This window comes from Mobula hypostoma, chromosome 11 (genome assembly GCF_963921235.1).
Source record: "Mobula hypostoma chromosome 11, sMobHyp1.1, whole genome shotgun sequence".
Lineage (NCBI taxonomy): Eukaryota > Metazoa > Chordata > Chondrichthyes > Myliobatiformes > Myliobatidae > Mobula > Mobula hypostoma.
Window position 1 is genome coordinate 74,435,303 of NC_086107.1, and position 24,346 is coordinate 74,459,648.

At 44.8% G+C, this 24,346-nt stretch overlaps 1 protein-coding gene across 8 annotated transcripts in view; it reads left to right on the forward strand.

The window, feature by feature from the left end:
- The window catches only part of pacsin3 (protein kinase C and casein kinase substrate in neurons 3), a 122,254-nt gene that overhangs the window by 17,318 nt on the left and 80,590 nt on the right, over positions 1-24,346 (forward strand). For 2 of the 8 annotated variants that reach the window (XM_063062278.1, XM_063062277.1), the window contains exon 1: positions 19,954-20,324. The exons of 2 other annotated variants lie outside the window; for them this stretch is intronic. The gene's annotated coding sequence lies outside the window, so the exon portion shown is untranslated. Of the gene's footprint in view, positions 1-19,934; positions 20,325-20,855; positions 21,057-24,346 lie in introns of those variants that run through there. 4 more of the 8 variants (XM_063062273.1, XM_063062279.1, XM_063062271.1 and 1 more) reach the window with 4 other exon arrangements.

Consider the following 24,346-nt stretch of genomic DNA (forward strand, 5'->3'; position numbering starts at 1 on the left):
GCCTTTTCTGATTGGCTGCTGGTGACTAGTGGTGATCCTCAGGGGTCAGTATTGGGACTGCTGCTTTTCCAATTGTTTGTCATTGATTCAGATAATGGAGTTGATTGCTTTGTAGCAAAGTTTGTGGATAATACAAAGATCGGTGGAGGGGTAGGTGGTGCTGAGGAAGCAATGTGATTGCAGTAGGACTTAGACAAATTGGAAGAATAGGCAAAAAAAAGGCAAATGGAATACAGTGTTGGGAAATGTATAATAATGCATTTTGGTAAAAGGAACAATAATGTGAAGTGTTGTCTAAATGGGAGCAGGTTCAAACATCGGAGGTGCAGAGGGACTTGGGAGTCCCTTCCCAGAAGGTTAATTTACAGGTTGAATCTGTGGTAAAGAAGGCAAATGCAATGTTGGCATTTATTTCAAGGGGAATAGAATATAAAAGCAAGGAGATAATGCTGAGGCTTTATAAGACACCGGTCAGTTTACTCTTAGAGTATTGTCAACAATTTTAGATTAGATTATGAGAACACTCAGTCCTCTTTTATTGTCATTTAGAAATGCATACATGCATTAAGAAATGATACAATGTTTCTCCAGAGTGATATCACAGAAAACAGGACAGACCAAGACTAACACTGACAGAACCACATAATTATAACATATAGTTACAGCAGTGCAAAGCAATACCATAATTTGATAAAGATCAGACCATGGGCACAGTAAAAAAAAAATCTCAAAGTCCCGAGTCGATTGACTCCTGAATCCCCGATAGCAGGCAGCAAAGGGAGAAACTCCCTGCCATAAACCTCCAGGCACCGTCAACTTGCCGATACCTTGGAAGCAGCCGGCCCCAGCCGACCCTGAGTCCATCCATCCGAAAACTCCGAGCTTCCGAGCAGCCTCTCCGATACCACCTCCTGAGCACCATCCTCTGCCAAGCGCCTTCGATCTCTCCCCAGCCGCTGAAACACGCAAAGCCGAGGATTTCGGGGCCTTCAGCTCCGGAGATTCCGATTTCCACACAGTAGCAGCGGCAGCAAAGCGGCATTTCAGAAGTTTTCCAGATGTTCCACTGTGCTCTCACGTCTGTCTCCATCAAATCAGGATTGTGCACGGTCCCCTACTTGACAGATAACAGATATCATCACCGAAGTGGCCGCGCGCGGTGCCCCATATTTCAGAAAGGATGTGCTGTCATTGGAGAGAGTCCAGAGGAGGTTCACGAAAATTATTCCGGGAATGAAGGGGTTAAGATACAAGGAGTGTTTGGCGGCTTTGGGCCTGTACTCACTGGAATTTAGAAGAATGCGGAGGTGATCTCATTGAAACCCACAATGTTGAAAGAATTAGATAAGGTGGATATGGAGAGGATATTTCCTATGATGGGGGTATCCAGAACTAGAGGACACAGCCTCAAAATTGAGGGGTGACCTTTTAGAACAGAGGTGAGGAGGAATTATTTTTACCCTGAGAGTAGTGAATCTGTGGAATGCTCTGCCACAGACTGCAGTGGAGGCCAAGTCCCGGTGTGTATTTAAGGGGAAGTTGATCATTTCCTGATCAGTCATGGGATCAAAGGATATGGTGAGAAAGCAGGTGTATGGGATTGAGTGGGATCTGGGATCAGCCATGATGGAATGGTGGAGCAGACTCGATGGGCTGAATGGCCTAATTCTGCTCCTATGTCTTATCATAGTAAGGCTCCAGCTACTTCTAGTGAACGGTTTACTTTAAGGTGGGCAGCCTTTCTGGAACCTACTTCCTTTACTTCTGTTATCTCTATTCCCCTCCACACTGATATTTAACAGAATTGTTTGTCTTCATAAAGTTGGACTATATGTACTTGATTTGCATTACATCTTGTTCTCTTCCTGATCAACCGTGCCTCAGAGCTATCTTTCATCATAAGACCGTTGAGAATATTTGCAATCTATTTGGTATCAATTGCCGGCCTTCTCTCATGCTCTCTCATATTATCTAACTACTCTCAAATAAAATGGCGGAGGCATTTTATGCTTAAGAAAAACCAGAACAATTCTTTTATTGTATTCCAAACACTGAACACAAAGCATGGTAAAACTATTTTACGTAATTACATCATCACTTCAGACCTCCCTCTGAAAGTGAAACCACAACTCAATGTCATTGGTTGCGATTTATGTACGTTTCCACAGTTGACTGACCCTGCACAGGCTCCCCCAGAACTCACTCAAACCGGTGTTGTGAGCCTGTCGAAAGCTCGGGTGAGCCGCTGGGCTCAGGTCCTACGTTCAATGGGTGGAGTAACAGCAGCTGCCTCTGGCTTGTCCAGAGGTGTGTTGACTTGCTCATGGTCATGTTGTGACGGCAGCGTTAAGGAGCAGTGCATAGGCCATTGGACTGTGGGTGATATGCTGTTGTATGATTCCGAGGACTGGGCCATCGCAGTCCAGAGGACTAATGAGTTGGGGACCGCAGCCAGAGGAAATATCAGATGGGGTGCCAAACTGAGCAACCCAGGTGCTCATGAATGCCCGAGCCACATCTGCAGCCGTCATAAATGCAACGGGGACAACCTCTGGCCACCTGGTGGTACCGTCTGCTTTGGTAAGGCGGTGCGTGAAACAGTGGGAGGGGCGAAAGAGGACCAACCAGGTCCACATTGACATGGTCAAATCATCCCTTAGGCCAATGGAGCCCCAACATGATGGTTAATTTTCGCCTGCTGGCGCTCAACACAGGCTGCAGTCCAATCACACACGGTCCTTCCTAAGGACAAGCCACACAGACTTTAGTGCAACCACTTTCTGTGAGGCCTTCTGGCCCAGATGTGAGAGGCCATGAATGGAGTTAAAGACAGTCCATCTCCAGTTTGCGGGCACGATGGGGCCAGGGTGAATGGTTGAGACATGGCACAGGAGAGAAACCCCCAGCTTCCCTGAACTTAATGTCAGCCAACCGCAGGCCCATGACTGCTGTTCGGTAAGCCTGGACCTCTGGGTCAGTAGCTTGGTCAGCTGCCATGCCAGCATAGACAATCGCTATGTGTGTGGCCTCAACGGCTGACCGTGAGAGGCAATCAGCCACAAAATTGTTTTTCCCCTTGTTATGTTGTCTATCCATTGTGAACTCAGATATATAGGTCAGGTGGTGTTGCTGCTGTGCAGACCAAGGATCTGATGTTTTGGCCATCACATGCACGAAGGGTTTGTGGTCAATGCATGCTGTGAAATGGCGACCCTCTAGAAGAAAACAAAAATGTCGGACAGCCAGATAGAGACCGAGAAGCTCATGGTCAAACGCGCTGTGCTTCCTTTCGGGGAGACAGAGCTGCCGGCTGAAGAAGGTGAGCGGCTGCCACACGCCTCTGACCAGCTGTTCATGCACAGTAGTCTGAAGCCAGAGTTAAACTGGTGGGTTGCTGGCGAGTGGCTGGAAAAGCCGGAAGTGTGTACTCCACACTGCATCTCTAAATAAACACAGTGCATCTATGATGGGACGCATACCAAAGCTGTGGAAAGAACAGTAAATTTTAAAACGGGCAGCTGGAACAAAAATGATTGTCCATGGTGCACCAGGAGGGTCACGTTGGAAAGAGCTCGTTTGGTATCATCAAATGCCCTGGTCATGTCTGCTGACCAGTCACGCATGTGATTTGGGGTAATGCCTTTAAGCACACTATACAGGGGGAGCTTAAGTTCACAGCTCATGGAATGAAGCGATGATAGAAATTCACCATGCCTAAAAACTGTAGAAAGTCAATGGTTGGCAATCCAAACTGGCATTTAGCAGGGTTAATAATCAAACCATGTTAGCTTAAGTGCTCAAAGTGTGTGGAGATGAGATACGTGTTTGGAATTGGATGCACTAGTAACAAGTATGTCATTCAGCTAAACAAAAAGAAAATCTGAATCTTTTAAGACAGAGTCCATCTGTCATTGGAAAGTCTGCGCTGCATTTTTCAACCCAAACAGCATGTACAGGAATTTGAAAGAGGCCAAATGGGGTTATCACAGCCATTTTGGGAATGTGCTCCGAACACACAGGTAACTGATGGAAGCCCCTTACTAGATCAACTTTGGAAAAAATCAACTTTACTGCTAAATATGCTGAAAAGTTCTAGAGGTGTGTGACCTGGTTAAGGCATCATTAATTGCTACATGGGTAGCAACCAGCATTGAACTTGGGGACCATATGGAGGGGTGAAGCCCAGGGGCTATTCGACTGGCGTACAATGCCAAGTCTTTCCATGTTGGCAAACTCATCCTTCGCAGTTGCCAGCTTTTCTGGGCCCAGTCTACACGCGCCAATATGGACTGGTGAGCCAGTTGTGGGAATATGGTGCTCAACCCCATGTTTTGTGACTGTAGTGGAGAATGTGGTTTTGGTGAGTTTTGGGAATTCGCCCAGCAGTCGAGTAAACTCACATGTGGTGGTGTAGGCGCTTGACAGTGTCCTTGTGGGGAACTTACTGGGGGAGCAGGGTAACTACTCAAAGTCCTTGACATTCACAAGCCGGCAGTTCTTCAGATCGATTAACAGTCCTGGGGCATACAGGAAATCTGCACTGAGCAGAGGTTTAGCCACTTCAGCCAGGACGAAGTCCCACGTGTAACATCACCCACTGAAGCAAAGCATCACCCATCATGACCCGTAAGTCTGGATCCTGTTGCCGATGTCAGCCTCCAGTGAGGTTTCATCATTCTTTGTCTTCTCACCAATAGGCGATGCCAGTAGCCACTCACTTGAGTACCCAGGTCACATGGGAAGCATCACCCTGAAAGGGTGTCTGTAATGAACAGTAGATGACCCCAGGCAGTTGGAACCCACGCTGTTCACAGACCTCTGATGCTCTGGCACTGTCAAAGCTGTAAGGCATTGGCACTTCCTAGCGTTCATGCCAAAGAGAGGGTGGTAAAAACACAGGCCCAGCATCATCTGTTTCACAGCGGCTGGTGCCCTTGCGCTGGGAGCCTTGCTGACCCGGTTTATTGAGGTAGAGAAAGGAGGAGGAATGATGCACCGCTGCCTGGCTGAGTGTAGACTGTCAGCCATTTAGCAAGGTGTCTATAGTCCTTCACAGGTATATTACTGAGGGCTCAGTGAACTTGATCAGACATTTGCTGCATGAAGAGTTCTTTAAAAACAAAACAGGATGGTGATTTCCCAGGATAGACATCATGTGGTCCGTTAGCTCCGACAGCTTAGCATCGCCAAGGCCGGGCAAGGACAGCAACTGTTCCGATACTCCAAAAGCCTGTAAAAGGTGAGTTTTCAGTGATCGGTATTTATTGTGTTCAGGCAGGTGTTCTAGTAGACTCACCACTCTCACAGCCATGGAGTTTCTGAGTGGTGCTACCACAAAGTAGAACTTGGTGTCACCAGCGGTGATTTAACACAGCACAAGTTAGGCCTGGGCTTGTACGAACCAGGCAACAGTGTTTTGCTCCCAAAGCTCTGGCAGTTTCAAAGTGATTGCATTGGCTGACTCTGGAATCGTCCTAGAGCATCAGGGGCACCAATGTAGAGTTTTGCAAATAAAACAAGTAAATAAAAGGGGTTGGGGACTATTATTGTTGCTTTTTTTTTCTGCAAGTGATGGGTTTGGGGATTGTTATATTTTTTTTGCTGTGGCAAGGGGGGAGTTTGTGGGGTCTGAGAGTTTCGGTTTTTTTTGTGCTCGGGGGTGGAGTTGATGAAAAAAAGACATCAACACCCATGGTCTTTCTGTATTTCATGGCTATCTGGAGTAGACAAGTTTCAGAGTTGTATTGTTCATGCGTACTTTGACAGTAAAATGAACCTTTGATCCACCCTCAAAGTGAACCCCAGCTGAATGTCGGTGGCTGTGAATTATGTGTGTTTCCACCAGATGCACTACCCTGTGCTGACCTCTTTACTTTATTCAAATGGTTCTCACTTGAAACCCTTTTGTTTGTTTGAGATACAGTGTAGATCAGGTCCTTCCAACCCTTTGAGCCATCTCACTCAGCAATCCCCCAATTTAACCCTACCCTAATCAGAGGACAATTTACAATGACCAATTAACCTACCAACCGGTACGTCTTTGGACTGTGGGAGGAAACCGGAGCACCTGGAGGAAACCCACGCATACACGGGAAGAACTGACAAACTCCTTCAGTTGGACTCCACCCACTTGTTTCATCATCTTCATTGTCACCTGGAGAATTTTGGCTGTGGTTGCATACCTTTTTCCCTTCACATGTACCTAGGACATCTCTTTAAATACTTCCCAATATTCTGTATACCGGCTGCCTGTTGGCTCCTCTCTACACAGGAAAGGTCCCTCTTAAGCCATTGAAGTTAGCACTTCAATTAAGTAATTCTACTTTAAATTGTTCTTTCCTTCCATTAAACTAACTTTGTAATCCAGTTTTCAATGTGGCCAAATGTATTTTGTTGATTACTTGACCTCATTCCCCAGGGTCGGGTTGAGTGATGCTATGTTCTGCATAAAGTAAAAGCTTGTCGGTCATGAAGGTTCTCCTGTACATATTTCAGAAAGTCACCTGTCACATTAATTCTCCATCTAACTCCCAGCGTAACTTTTCCACATTGCCCAATGTAAGCTGGTGGAACAGCGCATAATCTCTAAGTATGCTACAACTCTATTTTCAGATGATCACCTCTCCCTGCCCAGCCAGAGATATGGCAATACCCATGTCAGTTTCTTTTAATTGTTTCTCAATCATTTTGTTCCAGCTGCCTGTTTTAAAAATAACTGTTCTTTTGACAGCTTTGGTATGCGTCCCGTCATAGATGCACGTTGTTTATTTATTTAGAGAAATACAAACGTTTGTAGTATGGAGTACACACTTCTGGTTCTTCCAGCCACTCGCCAGCAACCCACCAATTTAACTCTGGCCTCATCATGGGACAATTTATGCTGACCAATTAACCTACTAACCGGTACATCTTTGGTCCATGAAAGGAAACCATAGTACCCGGAGGAAACCCACATGCACACGGGAAAGAATGTACAAACTGCTCACAGAGGACGTCGGAAATGAACTGAGTTGTACTAGTGCTACACTAACCCCTACGCTACTGTGGCAGCCCAGCACGGCTGGTGTTTGCTTCAGACAGGATGCTGGCATTTCTGTAGTCTCACACTATTCTCAACCCCCAACTCCTCCCCTTCTGCAACTTACAAAGACTCTATCAAGCAGGAGTAAACCAAGGCAACTGGACTTGTTGTGTTGTGTAGAAGACGTTTCACCACTCATCCAAGAGGCTTCTTCAGTTCTGACCCTTGGTGGGTAGCTTTCTGAATTATAAACTGAGTTGTTTAAAGGTATAGCAATCACATGAAGGTTGTTAAGAGTTGTAGAGGTAATGAGGAGTCATTAGTCTTTGCATGAATGGAGGTGTGAACTGTTGTGGAGACACTGGGCTGGAGATGTTAGGACTGCATTGTAAGTAGCTGATGGGTGGTGTCATACCCCACCCCCTCTCTTCAGGGATGCGTTTTCCAGTTTGACAAAGATGGCTTCTTTAACCCTTCTTTCAAGCCACCTGTCCACCCTAAACAAAATGTGCACATTGTTCTCATCCCTTGTCCTTGGGTGAAGTGGTTGTTTTGTCTCGCCAACATGCAGATCTGTGCAGTTTTCATTGCACTGGGTAGTATATACAATATTGCTCTGTTTATGTTTGGGTTTAGGGTCCTTTGGGTGGACGAGTTTCTGTCTGAGTCCTTGCAAGGACCAAAGACCTACTGGTTAATTGGTCCACCCCAATGAAAGCTCCCCACCAAGGGTCATAACTGAAGAAGCCTCTCAGATGAGTGGTGAAACGTCTTCTAGACAACACAGCAAGTCCAGTTGCCTTGATTTACTCCTGCATGATACACAATGACCTGGATGTCTGAGAACCTTCATAGACATATTACGAAGACTCTGTTTCTCTAGCTGCTTGCTCAATGCTTTCAGTTTGTTTTGAATTATTTCAATCAGTCTTGAGGTAATTTACCTCAATATGTTTGTGAATATCAGTACCAGTATTATTAATTTTTAAATTAGATGATTAATTTCTCTTTGTGGTGTCTCAAACTCACTCCAGACTGTCTCTCTGTATCAGAAGTGAATACAAATATTTCCTGTCAGATCCTTCAGGATCTTCTGGGAGTTTGTATTAATACTGAAGTCCATCCAAAAGTCATGAAGGTAAGTTAATTGTATGTTGAATGTTATAAAACAGAGTTGGAAGCTAAGGTTAGAACATGAGGTGAAATCTGTGGAGACACTGAGGATGCCACTTACAATCTACCTCAGTTCACGCTAGTGGTTTCCTGTGTCAATATTAGTGAAGATGCAACAGCTGAGATAACTCATCATTTCAAGCAATGAACGAGTGCATTCTTGGACCACAATATTGAAGGAAATAAAATGCATTTTACATTGATAATTACAGTACATCTTTCAGATAAATAATATAGTACAGTAGACAGCCCGGTAGTAACAGAATTTACTGACCATTTAGTTGTGATTGAGCAGCCTTGCCACTTGATTCACCCACAATTTTAGCGATGATCCTATTTGACATTAATAACAACCCTGATGCTTTCAAGAGCTTTGCGCCATACTGAAGTCTGATAAAAGTGCTCCTGTAAAAAGTCTTCAAGCCACAGCCTGAGATTGTGCTCAGTGGTGAAATGCACTATAATTTGCTTCAGGGCATGGAAAGACTCATTTGTGTCTCTGTTGGGACCAACAGTGTTAGACAGAGGAGATCGAATGTCCTGTTTGGAATCTGCCAGAAGATGACAGACAATATTCAACAATATGGCTCAGAGTTTGTAATTATAATCTCTGGATTCTTATTAAAGTAAACTACTGCAGGAATACACTTTGCAACACTTGCAGAAATATTCCAGGAAAAGAAAGGGTTCATTAACTGAGAAACAAATAATCTTTGAACAAGAGGGAAATGTACCGTTGGAAGTGGTTCTGGTGTATCAAGGTAGGGATTGGGCCTGGGGTGAAAATACTTGGGCCACTCCCAAGGGGATGTCTGGTTGGAATGAGGGGAAGGTGCAGTGTCAGGACGTGGGTGTAATAGTTTTCCTTGTGGATTCAAGGTTATTCTACCTCTGTCGCATCATTTTTAAACAGTCCAGTGTCAACTCTGGCTTCCCTCCCCCATTCCCTTTCACTTGCCAGAATGTACTTGTACCAACGGAGAAAATGAACGATGCAGATAAAAATGGAAAAAGGTGATAACACATTAAGATAAGCAAAATGGGAGCAAAGTAAAATTAATAATCAAATTTAATCCACCTGATTGGAGAAATGAGTTCAGAAGTAGAAAACACAGTCCATTCCACAAGTACAAATGGGTTCAGAAGTGGAGTCAATTGTATTTCCCACAAGTACAAATGGGTTCGGAAGTGGATCGTGTTTCCCACAAGTACAAATGGGTTCGGAAGTGGATCGTGTTTCCCACAAGTACAAATGGGTTCGGAAGTGGATCGTGTTTCCCACAAGTACAAATGGGTTCGGAAGTGGATCGTGTTTCCCACAAGTACAAATGGCATACATGGAAGTGAGGAAGTGACATGTTGAATGATTAAAATCTAAGAAGTGGCAGACATTAAAACTGAAATAAAGATGGGAAGTGTTGGAAATGCTCATCGGATCAGGCAGTATCGGTGGATCAGAACAGCACAGGCTCGGCTCTCTGGCCTGCAGAGTTAATGTTTAATATCCTGGACCCCTGATCAGAACTGGGAAAGTGACATCTCTGATAGAGTGAGACAAGGTTGCTCAGGTGGTCTCCATGTTCAGGAAGCACCTTTTTTTAAAATTTCAAAATATCTGCTTCATGTCATAGTGAGAGCAGGTAGAGAAAGAGAAAACAAGCAGGTGCATTAAAGCTCTGATGTGGTTTTTCAGAGCAGCTGCTGAAACCCGAAACCAAAAGGAGGCAGAACTTGTATGTGTCCAGGACAAAGAAAAGGGCAGGGAAAAAAATCATTGTGCACTCTACCCACCTAACTGCCTTTTCCAAAAGACCTATAGGGCTAATAAAACAAAAATCTCACACCATTTTGAAAGTTTGTTCTCCCAGGCAGTTAATCAGATCAATCATTCTATTTAAAGTAAGTTTATTAACCAAGTACATGTACAACCCTGATTTGTTTCTAGCAGGCATTTACAGTAAATCCAAGAAACATCATAGAATCCGTGAATGACCTCAGCCACCGTGCAAAAGACACCAAACTGCAAATATAAAATAAAAAAAATAATTAAACAAATAGGCAATAAATATTGAAAACATGAGATGAGTCTTTGAAAGTGAGCCATAGGTTGTGGGAACAGTTCAGTGATGAGGCGAGTGAGGTTATCCCCACTGGTTCAAGCACCTGATGGTTGAAAGGTGATAAATGTTCCTGAACCTGGTGGTGTGAGTCCTGAGCAATGGACACAAAATGCTGGAGGAACTCAGCAGGTCAGGCAGCATCTATGGGGGCGGGGGTGGGGAAAGTACAGTCAAGTTTCCCTCAGAAACCCTTTGGCAGGACTAATTTTGTGTGTGTTGCTCGGATTTCCAGCATTTGCAGATTTTCTCTTGGGTGTGAGTGCTGAGGCTCCTGTACCACCTCTCTGGTGGCAGCAGGGAGAAGAGAGCATGCCCTGTGTGCTGGGGCCTCCTTCATGACGGATGCTGTTTTCTTGCAACAGCGCTCCATGTAGACGAGCTTCACAGTGGGGAGGGCTTTACCTGTGATGGACTGGGCTGTATCCACTACTTTTTGTAGGATTTTCCATTTAAGGACATTGGTGTTTCTATACCAGGCCATGATGCAACCTGTTAATGTGCTCTCCACCACACATCAATAGAAATCTGTCAAAGTTTTCGATCTCATGTTGAATCTTCACAAACGTCTAAGAAAGTAGAGGCACTGCCGTGCTTTTTTCATAATTACACTTGCTTGCTGGGTCCATGATAGATCTTCTGAAATGACAGCATTGAGGAATTTAAAGTCGCTGACCCTCTCCACTTCTGATCCTCTAATGAGGACTGGCTCATGGACCCCTGGTTTCCTCCTCCTGAAATCAATAATCAGCTCCTTGGTCTTGCTGACATTGAGTGTTGTGACTCCACTCAGCCAGATCACCAATCTGCCTCCTATCAGCTGATTCGTCACCACCTGTGATTCAACCAACAAGTAATGTCATCAGCAAACTGAAGTAAAGCATTGGAGCTGTACTTAACCTCTCAGTCATAAAGCAGGTAGGGCGGGGACTAAGCACACCGCCTTGTGGTATACCTGTGCTGATGGAGACTGTGGAGGAGACATTGCCAATCCGAACTGACTGAGATCTGCAAATGTGGAAATCTAGGATCTAATTGCACAAGGAGGTATTGAGGCCGAGGTCTTGGAGCTTATTGATTAGTTTTGAGGGGATGATGGTATTGAATGCTGAGCTGTAGTTGATAAAGAGCATCCTGATGTGTATATCTTTGCTGTTCTGGGGTTGAGTGAAGAGCCAAGGAAATGACATCTGCTGTTGCTCCGGTAGGCAAATTGGAGTGGATCCAAGGCAGGAGTTGATGTGTTTCATCACCAACCTCTCAGTATTTCATCACAGTAGATACAAGTGCAACTGGTTAATAATCATTTAGACCACCACCCCCCCCCCCCACCTCCACCACCATTACTAAGCACCTATTCTTAGTAATAGCAACTCCACTAGCGTTTCCCCCGGCCCTCTTAAATTGGAAGTGCCTAGTAGTCCAAAATATTGAGTGATTATATTCCCTTGAAGTTTTCTGTAGAGGAAAAGAAAGCATCTCAAGGAAAATATTGAATTGGGGCAGAGCAGGGTCAAAGAAACTTAGCAACAAAAAAATTATAGTGTTTCAGCAAGTAATGGCAGTACAAACTCAAGACGGGAATCTTCTACCCCTCTGCTCAATCATGTTTATAAACAGATATGACTACAATCTGAGTCACAAACCAGTCCATCAGATTAGACAATTCTACGTGTCCCTCTACTGTTTTAGAAAGATGAGAGGATACTGATCATTATTGGCCAGTTAGCCTCATACCCGTAGTTGGGAAATTACGTTAGTCAATGATCAAAGGGAATGAATGAACATATTAAAATATTTCAAAACGATGTGGCAAAAGCTGGTTGTGGAGTTAAGATGCAAAACATCTCATTGAGAGATTGAATAGGATTTGTGTCCGTATGATACCATGTCTTTTGCTTTTAGCATCTTCTTATCTTGCCATCTTGGTCCCTCTGACTGTTTGCAGCTATATGAATTGGTTCATCTTGCATCTGTTCAGCAGGACTTGCATCCACTCTGAAGTGCTTTGAGAGTTTGCTGATGAAACACCTGCCTGAGGAGTGACTTGGATCTGCTCCAATTTGCCTACCTGCACAACAGGTCAACAGCAGATGTCATTTCATTGGCCCTTCACTGGAATATCTGGACAGTGATGATGCACACATCAGGATGCTCTACAGTGACTACAGCTCAGCATTCAAAACTATCAACCCCTCATAACTAATCACTAAAGACCTAGGCCTCAATATCTCCTTGTGCAACTGGATCCTCAATTTCCTCACTTACAGACCTCAGTCATTTCAGATTGGTAACAACATCTCCAAATTCTTCATCAGCACAGATGCACCACAAGGCTTTGTGCTTAACCCCCTGCTCTATTCACTTTATAGTTGTGACTGTGAGGCTAAGCACAGCTCCAATGCCATATTTAAGTTTGCTGACGACACCTCTGTTGTTGGGAGATTAAAAGTCCGGCTGAGTGATGTCATAACAACAACCTCTCACTCAATGTCAGCAAGACCAAGGAGCTGATTACCAGAGAGGTCCATGAGCCAGTCCTCATCAGGAGATTAGATTAGATTATGAGAACACGCAGTCCTTTTTTATTGTCATTTAGTAATGCATGCATTAAGAAATGATACAATATTCCTCCGGTGTGATATCACTGTTGACCTTCTGTGTTCCTTATTGGTTCTTCTGGCTGAGAGTTTTATTAACACTGATCTCCATTGCTGTCGGCCTACTATGGTGGGATTCTTCCGTCCTTCTGTCCTGTTGAACTGAACTGTTGGCATGTCTTGAGTTCTGTGAATGGGTGTGAGTTCTTATGCTGATATGTTCCACAGATCGTCAGTTCTCAGGGTTCTGTGACAGAGGGTAAGCGGGAGCCTACCATCCTGTCATTGAATGAGGTCCTGTTCATTCAGGTCCAGGTAGTAGGGGAATGAAGACCCTCGAGATGTTGGAGCATTTCCATGCTCCATAACTTGCAGGAGGTGGAGGGTCTGTTAAACTGTCTTTGAATGTCAGGAGCAGATGGTCTCAAAGTGTTAGGATTTTGGGGGTTTGTGGTGGGGTTGGGGTAAAGAGATGTATAACAGATTTTCCCCACCAGGAAGCAATTAGACTTGTTCTTTATTGTGGGAGGGTGAGTGTGGTTTCCTCAGCATGTTGTGGCAGAGTGGGTGTGAGCTGGATAGTGTCCAGGGTTTAAAGAGATGGGTCATATGGTTAGGCTTTCCAACTTCAGAAATGTTTGTTTGGTGGTGAAGGGAGTGGATTTGCAAGAATGGAGGACTGAAGGTGCTGTATTTAAATATGCGTAGCATTGGGAATAAGGTGGATAAACTTGTAGTGCAATCAGTATGATGTTGTGGGCATCACTGAGTCATTGCTGAAAAAAGGCCATAGTTGGGAGCTTAACATCGAAGGATATACTTTGTATGGAAAGGACAGGCAGAAAGGCATAGGCAGTGGTGTGGCGCAGTTGGTAAGAGATGGAATCACATCTTCAGAAGAGGTGACATAGGGTCAAGAGAATGCTGAATCTTTGTGGGTGGAGTTAAGGAATTGCAAGAGTAAAGAAACCATTATAGGAATCATACATTGGCCTCCAAATAGTAGCCAAGATGTGGGGTTGAGATTGCAAAGGGAGCTGGAAAAGACATGTAATAAGGGTAAATGACACAATTGTAATGGGGGACTTCAATATGCAATGGGATTGGGAAAATCAGGTTGGTGTCGGATCGCAAGAGAGGGAATTTGTTGAATGCCTACGAGATGGCTTCTTAGAACAGCTTGTGCTTGAGCCTACTAGGGAAATGGCTATCTTAGATTGGGTGTTGTACAATAACCCAGATCTTATTAGGAAGCTTAAGGTAAAAGAACCCTTAGGAATCAGTGATCATAATATGATTGAACTCGTACTGCAATTTGACATGGAGAAGTATAAGTCACATGTATCAGTATCACAATGGAATAAAGGGAATTACAGAGGCATGAGAGAGGAGCTTGCCCAGGTGGATTGGAGGAGGATATTGGTGGGGATAACGACAGAGCGGAGGTGGCTGAAGATTCTGGGAATGGTTCACAAGCTGCAGGCTAGATATGTCTCACAGAAGAAATTGTTCTCAAATGGCGGGGTAGGCAACCGTGGCTAATTAGGGAATTTAAGCACTGCATAAAAGCCAAGGAAAGGGCATATAAGGTGGCAAAAGTAAGTGGAAAATTGGGAGATTGGGAAGCTTTCAAAATCCAACAAAAGGCAACTAAAAGGCTATAAGAAGGGAAAAGATAAAATACAAGGGCAAACTAGCCAACAATATAAAGCAAGATACCAACTATATAAAGAGTAAAAAGGAGGTGAGAGTTGGTATTGGACCACTGGAAAATGATACTGGTGAGGTAGTAATGAAGCAGTAAATAAATGGCAGATGAACTTAATGGGTATTTTGCGTCAGTCTTCACTGTGGAAGACACTAACAGTGTGGCAGATGTCTGTGAGTGTCAGGGAGCAGGAGTGAGTGCTATTGCTGTTACAAAGCAAAAAGTGCTAGGCAAACTGAAAGGTCTTAAGGTGGATAAGTCACCTGGACCAGATAGACTACATCCCAGAGTGCTGAGAGAAGTTGCTGAAGAGATAACGGATGCATTGATCATGATCTTTCAAGAATTGGTTGATTCTGGTTTGTTCCCGGAGGACTGGAAATCGCAAATGTCACTCCACTCTTTAAGAAGGAAGGAAGGCAAAAGAAAGGAAATTATTGGCCAGTTAACCTAACCACAGTGGTTGGGGAGTAGTTGGAGTCTATTATTAAGGATGAGGTTTCGGGGCATTTGGAGACCAATGATGAAAGAAGTCAAAGTCAGCATGGTTTTTGTAAAGGGAAATCTTGCCTGACAAATCTGTTAGAGTTCTTCGAGGAAGTAACAAGCAGGGTGGACAAAGGAGAGGCAGTGGATGTCATTTACTTGGATTTTCAGAAGGTGTTTGATAAGGTGCCGCACATGATGCTGCTTAACAAGATAAAATCCTATGCCATTACAGGAAAGATACTGGCATGGATAGCAGAATGGCTGACAGGCAGGAGGCAGCGAGTGGGAATAAAAGGAACCTTTTCTGGTTGGCTGCCGGTGACTAGTGGTGTTCGTCAGGGGTCAGTATTGGGACCACTTCTTTTCACATTGTTTGTCAATGCTTTAGATAAAGGAATTGATGGCTTCGTGGCAAAGTTTGTGAATGATATGAAGATAGGTTGGGGGGTATGTAGTATTGAGGAAGCAATGCGATTGCAGCAGAACTTGGACAAATTGGAAGAATGGGCAAAAAAATGGCAGATGGAATACAGTGTTGGGAAATGTATGATAATGCATTTTGGAACAATAGTGCAGACTATTATCTAAATGGAGAGAAAATTCAAACATCAGAGGTGCAGACTCCCCTAAGGCTAATTTACAAGGTGAGTCTGTGGTAAAGAAGGCAAATGCAATGTTGGCATTTATTTCAAGCGAAATAGAATATAAAAGCAAGAAGATAATGCTGAGGCTTTATAAGACACTAGTCAAGCTGCACGTGGAATATTGTCAACAGTTTTGGGCCCCATATCTCAGAAAGGATGTGTTGTCATTGGAGAGAGTCCAGAGGAGGTTCATGAGGATGGTTCTGGGAATGAAGGGGTTAACATGAGCACTTGGCAGCTTTGGGCCTGTACTCACTGGAATTTAGAAGAATGCAAGGGGATCTCATTGAAATATACCGTATATTGAAAGGACTAAATAGGGTGGATGTGGAGAGGATGTTTCCTATGGTGGGGGTATCCAGAACTAGAGGGCACAGCCTCAAGATTGAGGGGTGACCTTTTAGAACAGAGGTAAGGAGGAATTTTTTTAGCCAGAGAGTAGTGAATCTGTGGAATGCGCTGCCACAGACTGCAGTGATGGAGGCCAATTCCGTGCGTATATTTATGGTGGAAGGTGATTGTTTCTTGAGTAGTCTGGGCATCAAAGGATGTGGTGAAAAGGCAGGTGTATGGGATTCAGTGGGATCCAGGATAGCCATGGCAGAGCAGACTCGATGGGCTGAATGGCTCCTATGTCTTATGGAGTGATGGACCAATCAGGGGAGGGTGAGTCAGTGATGGATCGGGAGGGGTAGGGTAAGTCATAAATAATTGATTTGCAGTGTAGGGCGAGTCAGGAGAAACAGCTGGGGGACAGGTCATAGGGGTGGAAGTTGGGAATGACAGGTCAGGAGGGGAGAGGGACCCGGGAGTGACAGGTTGGACAGGTCAGGAGGAGGGCAAGTTGGGAATGATAAGATATAAGAGCAGAAGGAGGCCATTCAGCCCATCATATCTTATATGGGCTGATCCAATTCTTCCAGTCATCCCTACTCCCCACCTTTACCCCATACCCTTTGATGCCCTGGCTAATCAAGAACCTATCTATTTCTGCCTTAAATGAACCCAATGACTTGGCCTCCACAGCCGCTTGTGGCAACAAATTCCACAGATTTACCACCCTCTCGCTAAAGTAATTTCTCTGGATCTCTGTTCTAAATGGACATCCTTCAATCCTAAGTTTGTGCACTCTTCTCCTAGATTCCCCTACCATGGGAAATAACTTTGCCATATCTAAGCTGTTCAGGCCTTTTAACGTTCGGAATGTTTCTGTGCGATCCCCCTCGTTCTCCTGAACTCCAGGGAATACAGCCCAAGAGTTACCAGGCGTTCCTCATACGGTAACCCTTTCATTCCTGGAATCATTCTCGTGAATCTTCTCTGAACCCTCTTCAATGTCAGTATGTCCTTTCTAAAATAAGGAGCCCAAAACTGCACACAATACTCCAAGTGTGGTCTCACGAGTGCCTTGTAGAGCCTCAACATCACATCCCTGCTCTTATATTCTATACCTCGAGAAATGAATGCCAACAGTCCATTCGCTTTCCTCACCACCGACTCAACCTGGAGGTTAACCTTTAGGGTATCTTGCACAAGGACTCCCAAATCCCTTTGCATCTCTGCATTTTGAATTCTCTCCCCACCTAAGTAATAATTTGCCTGTTTATTTCTTCCACCAAAGTGCGTGACCATACATTTTCCAACATTGTATTTCATTTACCACTTCTTTGCCCATTCCCCTAAACTATCTAAGTCTCTCTGCAGGCTCTCTGTTTCCTCAACACTACCTGCTCCTCCACTTATTTTTGTATCATCAGCAAATTTAGACACAAATCCATTAATCCCATAGTCCAAGTCATTGACATCCTAAAATGCGGTGGTCCCAACACCAACCCCTGTGGAACTCCCCTGGTAACTGGCAGCCAGCCAGAATAGGATCCCTTTATTCCCACTCTCTGTTTTCTGCTGACCAGCCAATTCTCCATCCATGCTCGTAACTCCTCTGTAATTCTATGGGCTCTTATCTTGCTAAGCAGCCTCATGTGTGGCACCTTGTCAAAGGCCTTCTGAAAATCCAAGTACACCACATCTACTGCATCTCCTTTGTCCACCGTGCTTGTAATTTCCTCAAAACATTGCAGTAGGTTAGTCAGGCAGGATTTTCCTTTCAGCGAACCATGCTGGCTTTGGCCTATTTTGTCATGTGTCTCCAGATATTCTGTCATCTCATCCCTAACAATTGATTCCAACAACTTCCCAAACCACTGATGTCAAGCTAACAGGTCTATAGTTTCCTTTCTGCTGCCTCCCACCCTTCTTAAATAGCAGAGTAACATTTGCAATTTTCCACTCATCTAGTGCAATGCCAGAATCTATTGATTATGGAAAGATCATCATTAAAGCCTCCACGATCTTTCCAGCCATTTCCTTCGGAACCTGAGGGTGCATTCCATCAGGTCCAGGAGATTTATCCACCCTCAGACCATGTGTCAGGAGGGGAGTGTGAGTCAGGAGTGATGGGCTGTGGAGAGGTGGGGGCAAGTTAGGAGTGATAGTTCATTTCTGGAGTGATGGCAGATTGAGAGAGGGTTGGTTCTGGGTTGATGACAGGATAGGAGTGATGGTCAATTTGTGGAAAATTTGGGTCAGAAAAATCTTTAGCTGGCATGCTGCCTTGGTCATAGAGTCATAAAGTAGAGCACAGACACACACTTCAGCCCATCTCATCGATGCTGAAACCATTTAACCTGCCTATACCCATCAGCCTGTCAGCCTGCACAACCCTTCATTGCCCTACCGTCCAAGTACCTATCTAAACTTCGCTCAAATGTTGAAATTGAGCTCACATGCACTACTTATGCTGGCAGTTCATTCCACACTCTCACAACCCTCTGAGTGAAAGTTTTACCCCATATTCCCCTTGAGCTTTTCACCTTTCACCTTAGCCCATGACCTCCAGTTGTCAACGCTCCCAACCACAGTGGAAAAAGCCTGTTTGCATTTACCCTATCTATACCCTCGTAATTTTGTATAGCTCTTTAAAATTTCCTCCCAATCTCTGTTCTATTTGGATTGCGGTTTGGATTGCTGGCGTCTGTTGTGCTGAGCTCACAGCTAATGTCGAATGTGATGTTCCTATTTTCCAGCATCATTCGGACTTGCCCACCCCATGACTTGTGCTTCATGTTGATTCTGGAGCAGTTATTTTAGGTACACCTCCCACCCTTGGCTGTTCGATTGGGGAGCTGAGAATAGCTTGTACAGCCACAGTCTGGGTATGCGGCCCAAAATCTTCCTTTCGCCACCCAGCACCCTTGAAGTCAGACCCCACCCCGCCCGCTGCTGTGCCCTCAGTCACCAGACTGCTTGGAGAGTGAGAAAAATTGTTAGGGATATCGGAAGGTGGCAAGTTCAATTTTGTTTTCTTATTGTCATAGGCGTACATAGGGTGTAAATACCATGAAAATTAACTTTCTTCAGCAGCACAATCCGTTACGAGGACAAACATAAATTAACAAACCTAAATTAACACAAGTTACATGTACATAATGTGCACAAGTCCAAAATAAACAACACTAGTGCAAGGTTAAGAGAGAGAGAGTGTAAAAATAGACTGAGGTAATGGAAGGTTCTTCAAGTCATTCAAGAACTTGACATCAGTCAGGAAGAAACTGCTGGGTCTTCAGGTACCTGGGCCTCTTGCCTGATGATGGAAAGAGGGAGGATACAGATTAGGCAACTACTTCTGCTTTTCTGTTGACTCACTTTTCATGTGAATGACCTCTTGTGCCTGTGTCTGCCCTTGTTGAAAATATCCCAGCCATCCCTGGCCCAGTGCCTCCCCAATCAGATGGCCAGGTATTCTGGGACAGGACTGATTTTGGAAAAAAAACACGACCTTTCACTGCTTTTGGTGGTGATAGCTTGCTCCTCCTGCAGAATATTTTGGGGTGGCATTGGGATGCAGTGTTGTTTGTGTGCTCAGTTACAGAGACCCAGAGTCTGTACGAAATATCACAGCTTTAAAATAAATGAGTGACATTGGCTGGTCAGTCCCTTGCAAGGGCTTGTTCCTCCTCTGCCCAGCCCAGCCCAGCCCAGCCCAGCCCAGCCCAGCCCAGCCCAGCCCTGCCCAGCCCTGCCCACATGCTGCTGGCTATTACAGGCCCAGATCGGGTGACAGGGCGGGATTGGAGCTGGGACTCGGAGGAATGTGATTGTGATATCTACTTGTCACAGACGTCATGCTAGTAAAATGAATAGGAGCCTATTAATAACAATCATTTGGCAACTAAAAGCGAGGACAGGGAGAGAAAGAGAGACAGAGCTGGGTGAAGGAGCCTCTCTGCAGTAGTGTGGGGAGTGTGGATTTTCCTTCTGCTGTTGTAAGTTATCTTTAACGGTAATGTAACCAATTGCCTTTGTCCCCGCCTGGGAGGTACCAGAGGGGCAATGTGTGATTGTCGTCCTTCTGCTGCCCGGACTACACAGAAACTGAAGACAAGTTGATAATAGACAAGACAGCTAGTTTGGTGTCATACTTCTGTTGTGGAACGCTGTAAAATCAGTATTTGGAACACATTCCCTCTCACAGTAGATGGACACCTAGGTATAAAGGGCAGCGCATTGCAGGTAATGGAGAACCCATTTTGATATCTGTTTGCCTCTCCTGTTCTCTCCCCCCCCCCCCCCCACTGCTGTACGGGCACAGTCCTGTTGTGACAATGAAACGTTGCCCTAACCCCCTGCAACGTCACACTGAAACTCTGCTTCTCCTGTGTGAGTCATGTCAAAAAATCTTTGTGCTTCTCTGATCGTCAGCCTGCCTCCATAGCACTGCTGGCTGCCTGAATCATCCTATTTGTTTTCCTGTATCTATGCTCTCTGTGGGTCGTGTGGTGATGGCTGTCCCAGTCTCCTTTGGAGTACGGGTGGAAATGGCAAGTTGGTCAGATGGTGACTGAAGGAAGAGGAGTGAAACTTGTATTTTGTAAATGAAGTTGAGCTCAGTTCTGATGACCTGCTCTTCTATATGCACCCACACAACGGGATGTTTTTACTTTAAGATCTAGCTGTCAGTGTCTCGTGGGCACTTTGCATTCCAGCTCCGTCAGCATGTGGGAGGTTCTTGATGAGATTCCCAGCAGATGCAGGCCCCAGGGTGCAGAGCTCCATACTGTGATGATGGGGTGCAGCGATAACCATCTTCCTGGTAACCAGGTGATCGGAGCCTCCTGTACTTGGTGTGCGGTCCACCATTCTCACTGAAAGACTTCCGTCTACTGCACAGCTGGAAATTAGGGACTGGAAAACATCAGATACTCTTGAGGTTGCCTGGCAGTGTCTGTTGTGGTGGAGAGCGGGGTGAGTGCTCTGACCTGGGTTCATTCTTCCTGATATTGTTGAGTTAAGCATCAGATTTTATCATATTTGTCAGCTCTGCTGCATCCTTGAGTTCTTTCGTTTGTCTCAATGCAGTTTGGCACTGCACATTAGTCTAACTTCTGTTTCTTTCAGGGTGTTTTCAGCTCGACTGGGATCAGAGGATTATCCTCAGCCGATGTTGGCTGTTTACTATTTTGGCAGTAGTGAATCCCGTCAGCATTGCTGTTTTGTCAATAGGCTGGGGCAGCGGAGTCCAAGAATCTATCCATGTCATAAATATGGCAATAGTTCTGCATCAGGAATAAAATTACAACTTTTTACTGCACAGGAACATCATTCTTACCATCCCCACCATGTCTACACGGTACCTCCCCTCAACACAGGAATATCCTTTCCCCCATTCCCATCTTGGTGGACCCCCTCACATTCTGGACTTGCCTTACTGCGCTCGCTTCTCCCTACAGGAAATTGACCACTGAGTCTTGAGTTTATATACCAGCGCACACGCGCACATTGAGTTAGGTGTGTGTGGGTGTGTGTCCACATGTGGCGGGGGGGGTAGTTTGTGAATCATAATTTGGGTGCGGTGAGTTGAATGCATGTGCCTGTGTATGCAAAGGGACGTAGCCCTGTGTGTGCCTGCATATGCACAGTTGGGTCAGTGTGCATGCATGCAGAGAAAACGATGTTGTATGAATGCTCTGGGAGATGGTTCCATCCGTACATTTGTGCATGAGGAGCTGTTTGCGTGTTAGTGCACTGGTGTATGAAGAGGATGCTGTCTCTGTGTCAGTGTACACTCATAGGGAACCATCTGTGCACGTACAGGGGAGGCAGGCTGTGTGAAGAGCAGGTTATGTGCATGCACTCGCGAGGCTAGTTCAGTGAGCGTGCAGAGATATCTAGTTGTGCAGTAGTGTGTTCGCGCCTGTCCAAAATGTCAGGGAAATCTCACTCTCCGAATGTAGGTATGTTTTGGGGGCTCAGTCTCAGATTCAGCCCAATGTGTATCCACAGAGAGCTGTCTATGCATGTACACTCGGGGATCTGTGGGTGGGTGTGGATGTACAGTGCCTGTTTAAAAAGTATTCACCCCGCTTTGCAAGTTTTCATGTTTTATTGTTTTACAACATTGAATCACAGAGGTTTAATTTGGCTTTTTTGATACTGATCAACAGAAAAAGACTCAGTGAAACCAGGTCACTACAAAGTGATCTAAATTAATTACAAATATAAAACAAAATAATCGATTGCATTGTTCATCCCCTTCAAGTCAGTATTTAGTACTTGCACTTTTGGCAGCAATTACAGCCTTGAGTCTGGGTGGATAGGTCTCTATCAGCTTTGCACATCTGGACACTGCAATTTTTCCCCCATTCTTCTTTATGAAACTGCTCAGGCTCTATCAGATTGCACAGAGATCATGAGTGAACAGCCCTTTTCAAGTCCAGGCACAAATTCTCAATTGGATTGGGTTCTAGACTCTGACTTGGCCAGTCCAAGACATTAACTTTGTTAATAAATCATTCCTGTGTAGCTTTAGCTTTATGCTAAATGGTCATTGTCTTGCTAGAATACAAATCTTTTCCAAGTCACAGTTCGCTTGCAAACTGCATCAGGTTTTCCTCCAGGATTTCCCTGTATTTTGCTGCATTTCATTTCACAATCCTTCTAGGACCTGCTGCAGTGAAGCATTTATTTCAAGGGGAATAGAATATAAAAGCAAGATAAATACTGAGCCTTTATAAGACACTAGTTGGACAGAACTTGGAGTATTGTCAACAGTTCTGGGCCCCATATCTCAGAAAGAATGTGTTGCTATTGGAGAGAGTCCAGAGGAGGTTCATGAGGATGATGCCAGGAATGAAGGGGTTAACATATGAGGAGCGTTTGGCAGCTTTGGGTTGTACTCACTGGAACTCAGAGGAGTACAGGGGGATTTCATTGGAACCTACCAAATGTTGAAAGGACAAGATAAGGTGGATGTGGAGAGAATGTTTCCTATGGTGGGGGTATCCAGAACTAGGTGGCACAGCCTCAAACTTGAGAAGCAACCTTTTAGAACAGCAGTAAGGAGGAATTATTTTTATTAGCCAGAGTAGTGAATCTGTGGAATACGCTGCCACAGACTGAGGAGGAGTCCGTGCGTATATTTAAGGTGGAAGTTGATCGTTTCTTGATTGGTCAGGGTATCACAGGATATGGTGAGAAGGTTGAGTGGGATCCAGGATCAGCCATGATGGAATGGCAGAGCAGACTCGATGGGCTGAATGGCCTAATTCTGCTCCTATGACTTGTGGTCTTACCCCTACAGCATGATGCAGCCATCACCATGCTTCACAGTAGGGATGGTGTGTTTTTGATCATGTATGAGTTTGGCTTATGCCAGGCATAATGTTTAGTCTGATGGCCAAAAAGCTCAATTTGGTTTCATCAGACCATAGAACCTTCTTTCAGCTGACTTCAGAGTCTCCCACAAATCTTCTGGCAAACTCTAGCCCAGGTTTCATGTATGTATTTTTAACAGTGGCTTTCTCTTTGCCACTCTCCCATAAATCTGTGACTGGTGAAGTACCCAGGCAACAGTTGTTGTAAGTGCAGTCTCTCCCATCTCAGCCACTGAAGCTTGTAACTCCTCCAGAGTTGTCATAGGTCTCCGGGTGGCCTCCCTCACTAGTCCCCTTCTTGCACAGTCACTCAGTTTTTGAGGACAGCCTGCTCTAGGCAGATTTACAGCTGTAACATATTCTTTCCATTTCTTGATCGACTTAACTGTACTCCATGGGATATTCAGTGGCTTAGAAATTTTCTTGTATCCATCTCCTGACTTGTGCTTTTCAATAACTTTTTTGTGGAGTTGCTTGGAGTGTTCTTTTGTCTTCATGGTGTAGTTTTTGCCAGGATACTGACTCACCAGCAGTCGGACCTTCCTGATACGGGTGTACTTTTACTACAATCAATTGAAACATCTTGACTGCATACAGGTCTCCAAAAACAGATCTCCATTTGACTAATTATGTGACTTCTTAAACCAGTGATGATTTTGTTGTGCCCTTTTAAAGGGGTTGAATACTTATGCAATCAATTATTTTGTGTTCTATATCTGTAATTAATTTAGATCACCTTGTAGAGATCTGTTTTCACTTTCATACAAACGAGTCTTTTTCTGTTGATCAGTGTCAAAGAAGCCAAATTAGATCCACTATGATTCCATGTTGTAAAATATGAAAACTTCCAGGGGGTGGGGGGGGTGGGAGTGGGGGTGAATA